Source organism: Grampus griseus (genome assembly GCF_964374135.1).
Source record: "Grampus griseus genome assembly, chromosome: 21".
Classification (NCBI taxonomy): Eukaryota; Metazoa; Chordata; class Mammalia; order Artiodactyla; family Delphinidae; genus Grampus; species Grampus griseus.
This window is the reverse complement of record NC_139015.1, coordinates 16,897,855-16,910,874: the sequence shown is the minus strand read 5'-3', so window position 1 is coordinate 16,910,874 and position 13,020 is coordinate 16,897,855. Positions and strand designations below refer to the sequence as shown.

General features: G+C 42.9%; 1 protein-coding gene and 1 long non-coding RNA gene across 22 annotated transcripts in view; one reads left to right on the top strand and one right to left on the bottom strand.

Annotated features, from left to right (window-relative positions):
- Nucleotides 1-244: 244 nt before the first annotated feature.
- LOC309839033 lies at nucleotides 245-11,574 on the bottom strand. The gene is made up of 3 exons (XR_014298445.1): nucleotides 11,512-11,574; nucleotides 3,639-3,784; nucleotides 245-350 (listed from the first exon to the last, which is right to left on the bottom strand). It is a non-coding gene; the product is annotated as an uncharacterized lncRNA (long non-coding RNA).
- Nucleotides 11,575-11,796: 222 nt separating this feature from the next.
- Nucleotides 11,797-13,020, top strand: part of PCM1 (pericentriolar material 1) — a 113,870-nt gene continuing 112,646 nt past the window's right edge. For 9 of the 21 annotated variants that reach the window (XM_082680263.1, XM_082680260.1, XM_082680258.1 and 6 more), the window contains exon 1: nucleotides 11,799-12,103. The gene's annotated coding sequence lies outside the window, so the exon portion shown is untranslated. Of the gene's footprint in view, nucleotides 12,104-12,241; nucleotides 12,312-13,020 lie in introns of those variants that run through there. The other 12 variants (XM_082680266.1, XM_082680269.1, XM_082680267.1 and 9 more) reach the window with 5 other exon arrangements.

Sequence of the window (13,020 nt, the reverse complement as noted above, 5' to 3'; positions counted from 1 at the left end):
TACTAAAGGATAAAAGAAAACAAGAGGCCAAAATATGAGCTATGAATTTCAATTGGTGAGATTCAGAGTCAGATTTTGAGTATTTGATCATGCAAACTACATGAGGATTAAAAGCAGGTTTGCAAAACAGGTAAGTGTCTTTAAAAGGATTGTTCAGCTTTCAACAGTATAAAAGGCCACACACACACACACAAAATCTGAACAATCTCATGTTCTCTCCGCCCCAGCCAAATTGGATATATGTCATTTCCCAAATACAAGTTGTACTTTCTGTTTCTGTGCCTTTGCCCATGCTGTTCATTAAATCTGTAGAAATCTTTCTCAGAGGATCTGTGATAGCCAACTCTGACCTGTAGTTCAGAACAGAGAAAATGCCAATAATTATTTTCCTATTCTGAGGCAATTTCATTTAGCATGTTTTCATTCCACTGCTAACACCTATTTAGATTTATTCCCATTTTTTTCAGTTTGTCCTTTAAACATTACATTATACATATTATAGCCAAAGAACATTATGCATCCTAGATCATAAGATCTTTATGGTTATTCATTTATCAATGACCAGGTCTGTGCCATCCATAGTCAACAGGCAGCCCTAGACAACAGCCCTGTCTGGTTAACTGATGAGATTTGCAGTTGACATGTTATTCTTTTGCCTCCCAGCTTCTATTCCTCCTAACAGCATCTCTATTTCTGTCTGGGGCTTCTCCGTAACTTTTGGGGAAAATAATTCTGCACTTCCACCGCAGGAGCCAAAGGACAGTGGGCTGCAGGAATTAGACAATTTCTCCAGCATCTGCACATTTAAGGAGAGACACAAGAAGGTCACGCAACCTAGAAGAGCAGAGGCAGCAGCACGCTGGCCAGATGGTACAGGCTATGACACAGGTGCTCTGCCCCTTGCTTTCTGTTTCTTGGCTTTCCAGAGCTCTCTTAATGCTTGTTCATCCTGAAGCCTGATGGTCCCAGACGACTTCTGATTCTGTGAATCCCGCATTCTCCAGTAAATTTCAATAAATTCACTTCTGCCCAAATTAGTGTCAGAAACCAACCAGGAACTCTGATACATTACTATCCTCTTGCCCCTACTCATCTCTCAAATTCCTGTCCTGCTCTGGCCTGTATCTATTTTTTAAATGCATATATATATAAATAATACATATATATGATGACTTTGTAGATGAAAATGTAGATGTAACTTTAGACACAGATGAACAGTACCTATCTATCTATCTACCTATCATCTCAAGAAAATGAAGGATCGGATTCAGAAACAATGGAAGTGAAGGATAATAACACAAGTTGGCAGTTAGCTTTTACTGCTTTTACACATCTTTCTTTAGAAGATCCTTATCCTAGGCTACTCATTGGAAGATACAGTACTACCGGCATGGACAAAGAAAAAGAAGCAAAAAGCACAACTTGTATTTGGGCAATGCCATGTACCCAGTTTGCAAAAAGGTTAATAAAAGTGACAAAGTATGATTTGGCTGGAAAAACCCAAGACTTGGAATTAGAAAGCCTGGGATAATGTTCTAACTCAAAATCTATTTAAATTGGGGTCCCCCAAAGCAAAGCCTGAGACAAAGATTTGGATGCAAGTAGTTTACTTGGGGGGTGATTCCAGGAATCATAAGTGAGGGAGTAGTGAGATGGATCAGGGAGGAAAGCCAATAAAGGGTGCCTAGTGAGTGGGTTACAGCCCTAGGCAAATGGGGCACAAACATGCTGGACCAGGGCTTCCCTGGTGGTGCAGTAGTTAAGAATCCACCTGCCAATGCAGGGACACGGGTTCGAGCCCTGGTCTGGGAAGATCCCACGTGCCACAGAGCAACTAAGCCCTGCACAACTACTGGGCCTGCGCCCCAGAGCCCACGAGCCACAATTACTGAGCCCACGTGCCACAACTAATGAAGCCCACGCGCCTAGAGCCCGTGCTCCGCAACAAGAGAAGCCACCACAATGAGAAGCCTGCGCACCACAACGAAGAATAGCCTCCGCTCACCGCAACTAGAGAAAGCCTGCGCACAGCAACGAAGAACCAATGCAGCCAAAAACAGATAAGTAAAATAAATACATTTATTAAAAAAACACACAAACCTGATGGACCCTCGGAGAGACCCACATCAGAATTTCCCTTCATGTGGCAAGAAACCTGGGGTATATATCTAGTAACTCCAGCCCCTCATTGCTTGAGGGTTGCCTCTGTAGGTACTGGCTCCTCTTGTTTTAGTCTATTCCTTCTACCTATGCTCTGAATCCCAGCCTCTTCTTTCTTGTCTAGAACTGTACTCTTTTAATTATCTTTCCCCTTCTTACTTTTAACATCACCCGCTCTACCCATAGTCTTGTCCCCCTTTCATCCTAGAGACAAGCTCAATTCTTTTAAACTCTAGAAAATTAAAATCTCCCTTGTTCCTGCCTCTGGCTACCCTCTCATTGTTCTCTCTCCCTTCCAGCCACACTTTGTAAAAAGGGCGATCTACACTCACTGACTCCATGGTCTCCCTTCCTATTAACCCCTCAACCAGAGCCAGTGACTTCTGATCCGTTCACTTCGCTGCAGCTGCTCACAATTAGGTCACAAGTCTCCTCAGAGCAGTTTCTTACTGATTTCTCAGAATGCTCCTTCTTCTTCAAAACTTATTCTTCAGTGGGCTTTCCTAAAACACCTCCCTCCTAGTTCTCTGGGTGTCCTCCAAGTGTTTCATCTTTTCTTAATAGAGTATTCTTCCTCTCTAGTCCACTGAATGTTAGTGTGTACCAACTCCCAAATATCTAATGCCAGCTTTCACTTCTCTCTGTAACTCTGTGTTTGGCCAACAGTCAACTCATTACAGTCTCTTCCTCTTCCTTTTCCCTGGAGGAAAAGGCTTGCCTTTGGGAGAACACAATGAGTTGGAAAAACCCCTATTTATTCACTCATTCAGTTCAAAATCCTGGCATTATCAGACATCATTCCTCTCCCTCATCCTTCATTTCATTAGTCAATAAGTCCTATTGAATCTACTTCCTAAATACCAAACTTTCTTCATCAGCCCCATTGTTACAACCTCATTGCCACTGCAATCTTAATTTGTGTCCTCAACAGCTTAGCATAATCTATTGGTACCTCCTCTTTGATCAATCTACTTCCAGTTTCCTTCCCATGGTGACCATCTCCTACACAGTTAAAAAAAAAGTTATCTGTATAAAAACAAATGTGATCACATCACTCCTCTGTTTAATAAGGCTCAAGTGGCCCTCCATAATCAACAAGATAAAATCCAATTTCTTTCCTGTGGTGATCTAACCTTGGTGTCAGTATCCACTGGTAGTCAAGTAGTCCCCACGGTTAAAGCCACTGTGACTCAGCCAAAGTGGTGTACTGTGAGTGCTTTGAAACCTCTGCTAAAATGTGATGCAGGAATGGATCCTGAAAACTTGGAGGCCTAAGTCAGCATCAGCACAGAGCCTCCTTTGTAAGTATAATAAATGTAAACATTTATATATCACTTACTGTGAGCCAGTACTCTCTGAACATTTTCTGTGTATTAATTCATTTAATCCTCATAACAGCCCTTTGAGATATGCATTCTTATTTTTACTCCCATTTTGTCAGTGAGACAAGAGAGACATAAAAAGAGCAAGTAACTTACTGAAGGTCACATATGCCAGGGTTTGACTTGAAATAGTCTGGTCTCAGAAGCATGTTCTCATCCACTTGCTGTAGTGCTTTACTAGCTTTACACGAAGGTAGTGGGGTCGCCCAGCCTTAGAACATCATTACAGCCTGTGCGGGCATCTGTGCGAATCAGAGGCAAAAAGCCTGAGTCAGTGACAGCTCAGGGCAACCTAAACCTGGAGCAAAACATTATAAGGAGAATCCTTGTTTCCACATCTTCCCAATGCCCCACACTCCATGAAAAGCTTCTAAGAGACCAGAAGTGGAATCACTGCTGCAGAGGATAATGATGGCCTCAGATCATACGGGAATGTTTTCAAAAGTGATAAGATGAGGGCAGTGGGACAAAGGACAAAAAGTGGGACCCATCTTGAAAATTAGGCAGTCTACCCTTCTCTCTCCACTATCTGTTTGGACTAAAGACTGGCTCCTGGGCTTCCCTGGTGGTGCAGTTGTTGGGAGTCCGCCTGCCGATGAAGGGGACGTGAGTTCGTGCCCCGGTCCGGGAAGATCCCACATGCCGCGGAGCGGCTGGGCCCGTGAGCCATGGCCGCTGAGCCTGCGTGTCCGGAGTCTGTGCTCCGCAACGGGAGAGGCCACAACAGTGAGAGGCTCGCGTACTGGAAAAAAAAAAAAAAAAAGACTGGCTCCTAAGAACTGAGTTAAGCATCCCCCATTCCATTCTTGAATATTAAGGGAGGGGATGTCAGGGAAATGGAGGGAAATGTTTCTTGTTACAATATCTGCTAATCAGGATAGTTAAGAGTCATATGCAATTAATTTTAGCATTCAGAGAAGACATAACTTTCTTAGAACTTCATGCTGAGGAAATGGGTCACACTAATTCATGTAGCAGAGGAAGAACATTATCTTAATAGTAGGTCTAGCTGGGACAGGCTAGAAGCAAGACCAAGGGAAAAACACTGTTCTGATAACAAATAATTAATGAGGAATTTGGAGTTTCCATGGATAACCCAAGAGGAAGAAGGTGAAAAGGCAGGAGTGAGTGAGATAGGAATGGGCAGCAGAATGTGAAGAATCCATCAAGACGACAGAAAGTTGGCAGGAGGCAGCCAGTGAGAAATTCCAGGCTATGGCCAAAGATCTTTAAACAACAGGGGTGTCGAATATTCACTTTTAAGATGTTTGCTGCAGCACGAAGTCCTCTTTCTCCTCACCCCCTTGCACTGTTAACACCAAATCCTCAGTGAAAAGTTACCACAGAGAGGTGCCTTGTGTCCATGGTATTTTGAGAAAATAAAGGGTAAGAGGCCATGTTCTGCCTTGGGAATGATGTGGGATGAAGAAAAAGAACAGCCCAAAGAGGCTAGACTTGAGAGAAATCAAGAAATCAGCAAAAGCAAAAAATAACAGAAAAACATTAGCTCCAAGGATCCTAGAAGATGTCGGCAAATGAGATCAGATTTCCTGCTGTCCTCGCGACGGAGATGTGATTATCCCAACGACTTCGGGGGCTTGGGAATATTCAGGTAGCTGACATTTGAACTATGTAAGTAAAGTGGGTATATTTCTTATGCCACAAACTTACACGTGAAAGATAAATGTGACTCTTGTTTTCCTAATTGGATTTCAAGACTATATTCTCTGGGCTTGAAGAAACCTAATCTCTCTTGCACTGACTTCGGGGCTTGTGGTAGGCGAGGTCTGCGCTGTGCCACGAGAACCCTCTATTCCTGCCACAGATACTGGCCCCTCTTAGTTCTCCTCAGTCAGCAGTCCACACAGGCTGCTGCTAAACCTTCCTCCTCTTCCTTTTCAGAGATGCAAGGGAAAGCATCAAATTCTTTTGATTTCCCATCAAGTCTTCCTCTTTTCACAAATTGTAAGGCGTGGAAACTGCTCTGATTTTAATCTTTTTTTCTCATGTCTGAAATTTTTATCTTTTGTTGCTGGTGTGACTGCCTGGGATCATCCTTCATGGAGGCAATGCATGCCTATAACTAGTCTGAATGGGGGAAAAGAAAATATATCAGAAAATGGAACAAGCTAATACCTACAAATATTGTTCAGTTGCATTTGCTTGATATTCTCCCTCTCTTAATTAGTTCAAAAGATTCCTTGTATAATGACCATCCTGCAAAGTAGTAAAACTGCATTTTTTTCATTGTTAATTTCTCCCTTGATCTATCATTAATTATCTAAAAACTTTAAATGTTCAGTGCTCTCTTAGGGGTCAGCACACTATGGCCCCTGGGTTAAACTGGGCCCACTGTCTATTTTAATATTTTTAAATGGTTGAAAAAAATTAGAAGCGGATTAATATTTTGTGACGTGAAAATTATATAAAATTTAAATGTCAGCGTCCAAAAACAATGTTATATTGGAACACAGCCATGCTCATTCATTACCTGGCTGCTTGCACTCTACAATCATTGAGTAGTGGGACCATATGGCCCACAGTACCTAAAATATTTAATATCTGGCCTTTTACAGGAAAAGTTTATCAACCCCTGCTCTACACCATTCTGCTGCACCTATTGTCAGGGTTTTATTTTTTTCCTTCTCTAGATTAGATTGTCTGTCCATTCAATATCTCCCAGTTTTTAACTCTGGACATTTAGTCCTCTTTTGGTAAAGAAAGAACATTCTAACCTCTTTTACCTGGTTAATTTGAGTTCACACATGTTTTGCCAGTTCTCCCTGACCTTAGAATCTTTCTTATGGAAGGAGAAATGCAGTGTGGGAAGCCTTTTTATGGTAAAAGGGCAAAAATCATAGCATATACAGCTGTACCTCACTATATAATGCAGTGAATTTAATATGGCTCAATGTAACGCCAATCATGTTGGATATTCCTTCATTAGCCCACCCTTATTTTCATGCATATACCAAATCTAGACGTGCAGATCTCCTTATTTATGTGAGAAAAGACCCTTTTCTGACCCAGAGTTCATCTTTTGTAGTTACTCCAGATTACTCCTTTAGAACCATGGCAATTGTTCTTATTTCATATAATTTTAGTTTCAATAACAGGGTTTTGAAAGTAAAAGCTGAAAATTACTTTTGATACCTTTTTAATATTTTTCATATGAATTACAGAACAAAATTCCTATCAGTCTATATTTCTGTAATTTTGGAACCTTCCCACCCAATTACCTGATTTCTCTAATTATTAACAACCTACATCTAGTTATATTTAAGACTTTCTATTGTAGGGGTGGTGGGAAGCTAGGAGAAAAGATATAGATTATTTTCTTTCCAGTTTTTTATTGTTACTCAGGACACCTTTTTAAAAACCCTTCAACTTGATTTTTTCCTGGGAAGCAAGCATTGCACATAGGACTGCACTACTGCAGCTCTGATCAGGTTTACAATGAATAGAGAAGGTGGGGTAAAAACACACAGACCCCCAAGAATATAGACAAGGAAAATATAGGAAGAAGTGTATAGTAATTACAACTCTAGAGTTGGAAAGCCATGTAAAGACTGATGACTTGCAGACAGAAATAGAGACACAGATATAGAGAACAAACCTATGGACACCAAGGGGGGAAAGTGGTGGCGGTGGAGGGGTGGTGCTGGGATGAACTGGGATTGACATGTACACACTAATATGTATAAAATGGATAACTAATAGGAACCTGCTGTATAAAAAAAAAATAAAATTAAATTAAAAAATTAAAAAAAATAATTGATGACCTGCAAATATGTATGGAATTGTCAGAATCACAAGGGTTACATTTACTGAAAGAGTGATTTTTGAATGAAAAGGACCATAAATTGGTTATGAAGGAAAGAGCAGTTCAGACTGGTGTAAACATTAATATTGTATGCTGAGAGCAGCAATTAGGTATTTTGGAATCTAGTAATAAAGAGTCTGAACTAGGCAGTAATGAGAGCTGTTGTAGTAATTAGATATGGGGGAAACGGAAGAAGGTAAGAAGAGCCTTGAAACATTACTTATGCATGAGGATTTGATATAACTAGTTGATATAATTACCTAGTAATTAATTGATTTAATTATTTATATGTTCAGGTTTTTGAGCAAAAGAGGTACATAAGAGAAAACATAATTAACACGGTTTTCTCAATGCAAAGACTAGACAGTGTTTCTCAACTGGGAGTGATTCTGTCCTTAAGCCACACGGCCCACCGTACCCTGACTCTGGGGTTATTGGGCAATGTCAAGGGACAGTTTTGCTTGTCATCACCAGGGAGGCAGCGGGCTACAGGCTGCAAGAGGCCAGGGCTCCTGCAGCACACAGCACAGCCCCCATCACAAAGAATCATCCAGCCCTACAGGTCAACCATGTCAAGATCGACAAACTCTGGGCCAAATTAAGGCAGAGCAGTGAAGTGCTCAAATTTAACCGAAAGGTATAAGAACTAGGCCAGAGGTCTCCAACTAGTTCCCTGGGTGACATGATCAATCTCTTTGTTCATCAAGTTACCCACAAGCTAAGATAAAGCATAAAGATAAAATCAGTTATATTCAGTTGTAGGATTATTCAAAAATTAATTTTACATTCTGCTCTTAACAGACTGTGTTTCTACCCATCAACATGGATGAATTGCAGAAACATAATGAGGAATCAAAAAGCACATCAAGCACGAATATAATCAGTATGATACCATTTATATGAAGTACGAAAACAAGCAAGACTAAAAAAATACTACTTAGGGATATATACATATAGTTACACAAGGAAAATGAAGGAATTATAACACTGATATCATTCAAGATAGTACTTATGACTGCAAAGAAGGGGAATGAGTTTGGTGGAAAGCAGAGGGGTCCTTAAATATACTGATTATTTTCTATGTTTTAGGTTAGGAAGTGGATTCTTGAGTGTTTCTTTTCTTATTGTACTTTATAATTTACATAAATGTCATACATTTTCTTGAGTGTATCAAAAATCACATAATAAAAACAATCTTAAATTCAGTTATAATAGTATAGTGGTCACTGAAGGTTTTACCTTTAAGTTCTCTCGCCACCTACAGGTTAAAACTAGGTACTGCAGAAAACCGTCTTCAAAGACCAAATTAATGAACACCAAAATAAATGAACTCTACAAGGCATCTGGGATATAAAGAAGCATAAAAGGCAGGGTTTCTGCTCTAGCCATGGTTAAAATCTATCTGTGGATAAATAATGTACAGAACTCATTAAAGAGATAAAAAATATATCACAAAATGTTAAATTTTAAGAGCCCTCTGGTCAATGTCATACTAAATATCAAATAACAGAAACAAATATTTTACACAGCAATGACAGCTTATTTAATTTACCATCAGATTCCAACTCCTCCACTTGATTCATTCGGCTATCACCTTAGGCCAGGCCTTAATTACTTCATGCCAGTTACCACCTGTTCTTTGTCTTTCCCTTCTCCTCTGCTCTCCCTAGTCTGTTCTAAACATTGCCACTAGATTAAGTCTTAAAACAACTACTTCCTTATATCATTGCCTCTTCCAAACCCTCAACTAGTTTCACATTATCTGTTGAACAAAGCCGAAACATTTCAGATCAACATTTAAGATTTTTTACAGTTTGGCCCCAACCTGTTCATGGCTCTCGCTTTCTTCTCCTGCTTCCCCATCTCCACATGAATCCCCTACTTGACCCAGTCTGTTTTCTGTATTATTCATTGCTTATTCTGGATGTATTATCTGTGTTACAGGTGTGCTCCTTTCCTTTGAACATCATTCTTCCATTTCGGCCTCCTCACCCACCTTTAATACATGTGTTTAAGTTTTACTTAAATGTGGAAAACTGAGATGTAGTTTCAACCTATATCTCTTAAAGGCTACTTATGTTCCCCATTTACATTTCCACCAGACTGTTGCCCCTAATTTCATCCTACATAGAAATCCTGGAGCTATCATCATCTTTGAGACAATATAATACAATATACTTAATATAATGTACTCTTTCTCTGCATTCCTAAAGCACTTACTGTATTGTTTATTTGCCATATTCATACACTACTGATGCTAAACTGGTTCATTTGCATAGTTTGTTTTTCTAAATTAGATGTGAAGGTTTTAGAAACCCAGGATAATTTCATCATTTGGGGGGTCCTCTGTCCCCTGCTAAGATCAATAATGCCCATATTTAGTTTGAGGACCCCATTTTAATGTAAAAATTTCTCAGACTTCTTCCACCACCTAACAGACCAGTAATAGCACTGGCATCTTTTAGGGTTCACAAATTAAAAGAACATAATGACCATATGATTTCAGTAGTGCTTTTGAATCCATCTGCATTGTTTCAATGACAATAGCTTCTACATATTTAAAAATAATAATATATATGTATAAAACAAAACGGTGATGATGGTGATGATTATGGCTTACCATGTGCCAGTATTTTTTCCCATGCATTTTCTTTTTTTTTTTTTGGTACGCGGGCCTCTCACTGCTCTGGACACGCAGGCTGAGCGACCATGGCTCACGGGCCCAGCCGCTCCGCTGCATGTGGGATCCTCCCGGACCGGGGCACGAACCCGTGTCCCCTGCATTGGCAGGCGGACTCTCAACCACTGTGCCACCAGGGAAGCCCTCCCATGCATTTTCTTAATCAAAAAATTCCTTCGAGGAGTCAGTAGACCTCAGTTTACACCTGGGCTCTCCTACTTGGAGCTGTCAGAACTTTGGCAATTTATTTAACCTCTCATTAGTAAAATGGAACTGATGTAGAACCAGTATCTTCAGGATAGTTGTGAGAATTCAGAAAACCACAAGAGATGAAATGCTTAATCCTGTGCCTAGTACAGAATAAACACTACTTTAAAAAAAAAGATCTAAGGTAGGCAATATTATTAGCTCCTCCCCCTCATTTCATAGGTGGGGCAACTGAGGCTCAGAAAGGTCAAGTAACTTGCCCAAGATCTTAGAGCTAGTGTGCGGTGGAATTACAATGAGGCCTAGGGCACACTGGACTACAGTAAACACCTAATCCATTAGCTGCTCGGTGCTGGGAGTTCCCACAGCACTTTGTTTTCTTATAAAACAGAGTTTATTTACATCACACCCTATTTCTTCATCATTCATTAAAATATGAGCTCTTAATGGGCAGGGACTATGTTTTTGTTATCTAAGTAATCAGCACTGTTAGACGCACAGAAAAGTACTTAAAAAATGCAGGACAAAGGGTCAAAGATCGTTGCACTGAAGCTGAACCTGGATTCAGTTGCAAATTACAGTAGCACGAAGGGCTTGATTTACCTGAATCATCTATTGAGATGCAGTTCTATTAATTGGTTTTGTGAACAAATTCCATTGGTAACTGAGAACAATTTGCTGTTGGAACTTAGATACCCATTCTTCATTCCTCCTACCCTTATTTTGCTTAAAACAGTTATCCCACAATTACAAACTGTCGAAAAATAAAGAAAAACTGACCAGTGTTTAAAACTTTCAGGTAGCCACACTGAAGACCTCAATTGTCACCGTGTTCTGGGGGTTTGTTTTAAGAGAGAACCTGTTTATATACTAACCTTAACAGGGCTGCTGCTGAGAAAAGAGAGTAAATAAAAAGGGACTTCAGAGACTATAGTTTTAGAGAACATTTTTCGATATTAAATTTTGATTAAAATCATCTGGTTCTTCTAAGGAAACTAGGGCGTTAATCCAAGGTGGAGTTAATTACTAACACTGATGATTCTCCCACTGACCAGCTGTACGACGTTTGGCCAATTAACTCGCGTGGGTTTATCTCCTCAGGTGTAAAATTAAGCCCAGATTGTAAAGGTCCTTTTGCTTCCACCCCTTCGTGACCGGGATGTGGGTAGTGGGCGACCGCAGTCCGCGGCCTTTTCTCCTCCTTCCGGCACTCTCCAGAGCCGGCACCACCCGCCCACCCACAGAAAACCAGAACGCGCCTCCACTCTTTTTCCAGCTGCCCAAGAGGGCTCCATCCGCTTCCGCACAGGCCTCGACCTCCTCGCCGGAAGAGCCGGAAGCGCCCAGCATGCTGGGATTTATAGTCATTTCCCTCGTGGCGAACGTGCGGGCGCGTATAACCCGAGAGCGAGTTGGCATTCTGGGATATGTAGTTCCTGGTGGTTCGTTTGTGTAATCGGCAGCCGTCTCCGGAGCCAGAGGTGACACCGCAGACTCCCGCCGGTCACATGACTCCAGTCTAGAGCGCTGATCGCACTGCGGCTCCCGCCCAGGCGAATTTCGCCCCCGCGCGGCCGTTGCCGAGGAGACGGCGCATGTCTCCCGGCGCGTTGCCCCCTCTGCAGTCCCCCCGCCCCTCTTCTCCCACCACAATGAGAGCCTAAGATGGCGGTGGCTGCGACGGTTGGAGCCGAGTAGCTGAGGTAGAAAAGGCGGCCATTGGGCCCTAAGCAGCCAGGAAACTTGGGGACTCTCCCTGCTGTGGTCTCTAAGGGAGGCCCGCCGCCGGTGGCGGTTCGTGGGGGCTGGCCGCTACTCCGCCCTTGGCGGGAGCGGCTGCTTCGTTTACAGGTAATGCCTGAGCGTCCCCAGCCCTTGGCAACCGAGGGCAGCGCGGCGTAGGGGCGGGAGAGCAACGGCCCTGGGACACTTGACTCCGTAGGGCCTGGTCTCGGGCTCACGCCTCTGTCTGGGCTCCTGGGCTTTTTTTGCTGCTTGCTTCCCGTCCCCTGGCCAGGCATTCCGCCCCCTACCCCGGACCGACCGACGCGATATCGGGGTGAGCCTCAAGGGACGCATCTTGGCGACCACAGAACCCTCCTTCTTGCCCCCCCGCCCCTCTCTCTTTTTGGCCCTGGGGAGGAGGCCGCCCTGCGACTCTGGAGCTCCAGGAATGTCCCTTGCTAGTGGAGGAAGCGGGGGGGGGGGGGCGGGTTACGGTTTGGTTGCCAGGGGCAGGGGGTCTAGTTTTCCATAGTAAGGGGCCTTAGTGGCCGTAGACTTCGTCACTGCGCCTCTCCCACCCTACCCCCCAAATTCTCTTCTGGTGGGGCTCTCGAGGTCCAGAATTTGGGGTGGAGAAGGGCCGGTGAGGAGCGACGCGACTTCGGGGTTGGGCTGTGGGCAGCGGGACTTAAGCTGTCTCGGGTGTTTTTAGAGCGGAAGGGCCGCGGGAGGCGTTCCTGGCTTTGGGGTTTCTACTTGCGAGGGGAATGTTCATTTCAGAGCTCTTCTCTCGCCTCTGCCGTTGCGCCCCTTCGCCATCCCTTACTGCTGGTCCAGTTTGGATGGGCCCAGGGTGGGGATAAACTAAATGCCAAATGGAATTCGGGGAACATCGCTTGCTTTGCAGAAACGGGGGTTTGGGGGTTACGTAGTAGGCCCCGCTAGGGAGGCGGGTCGCCCAAACTTTTCATCCCGCGGCTCACTCCTCAAGAGCTCGCCCTATCTGAAAAAAGAAAAAAGTTTTTTTGACCGATTGGAGATCT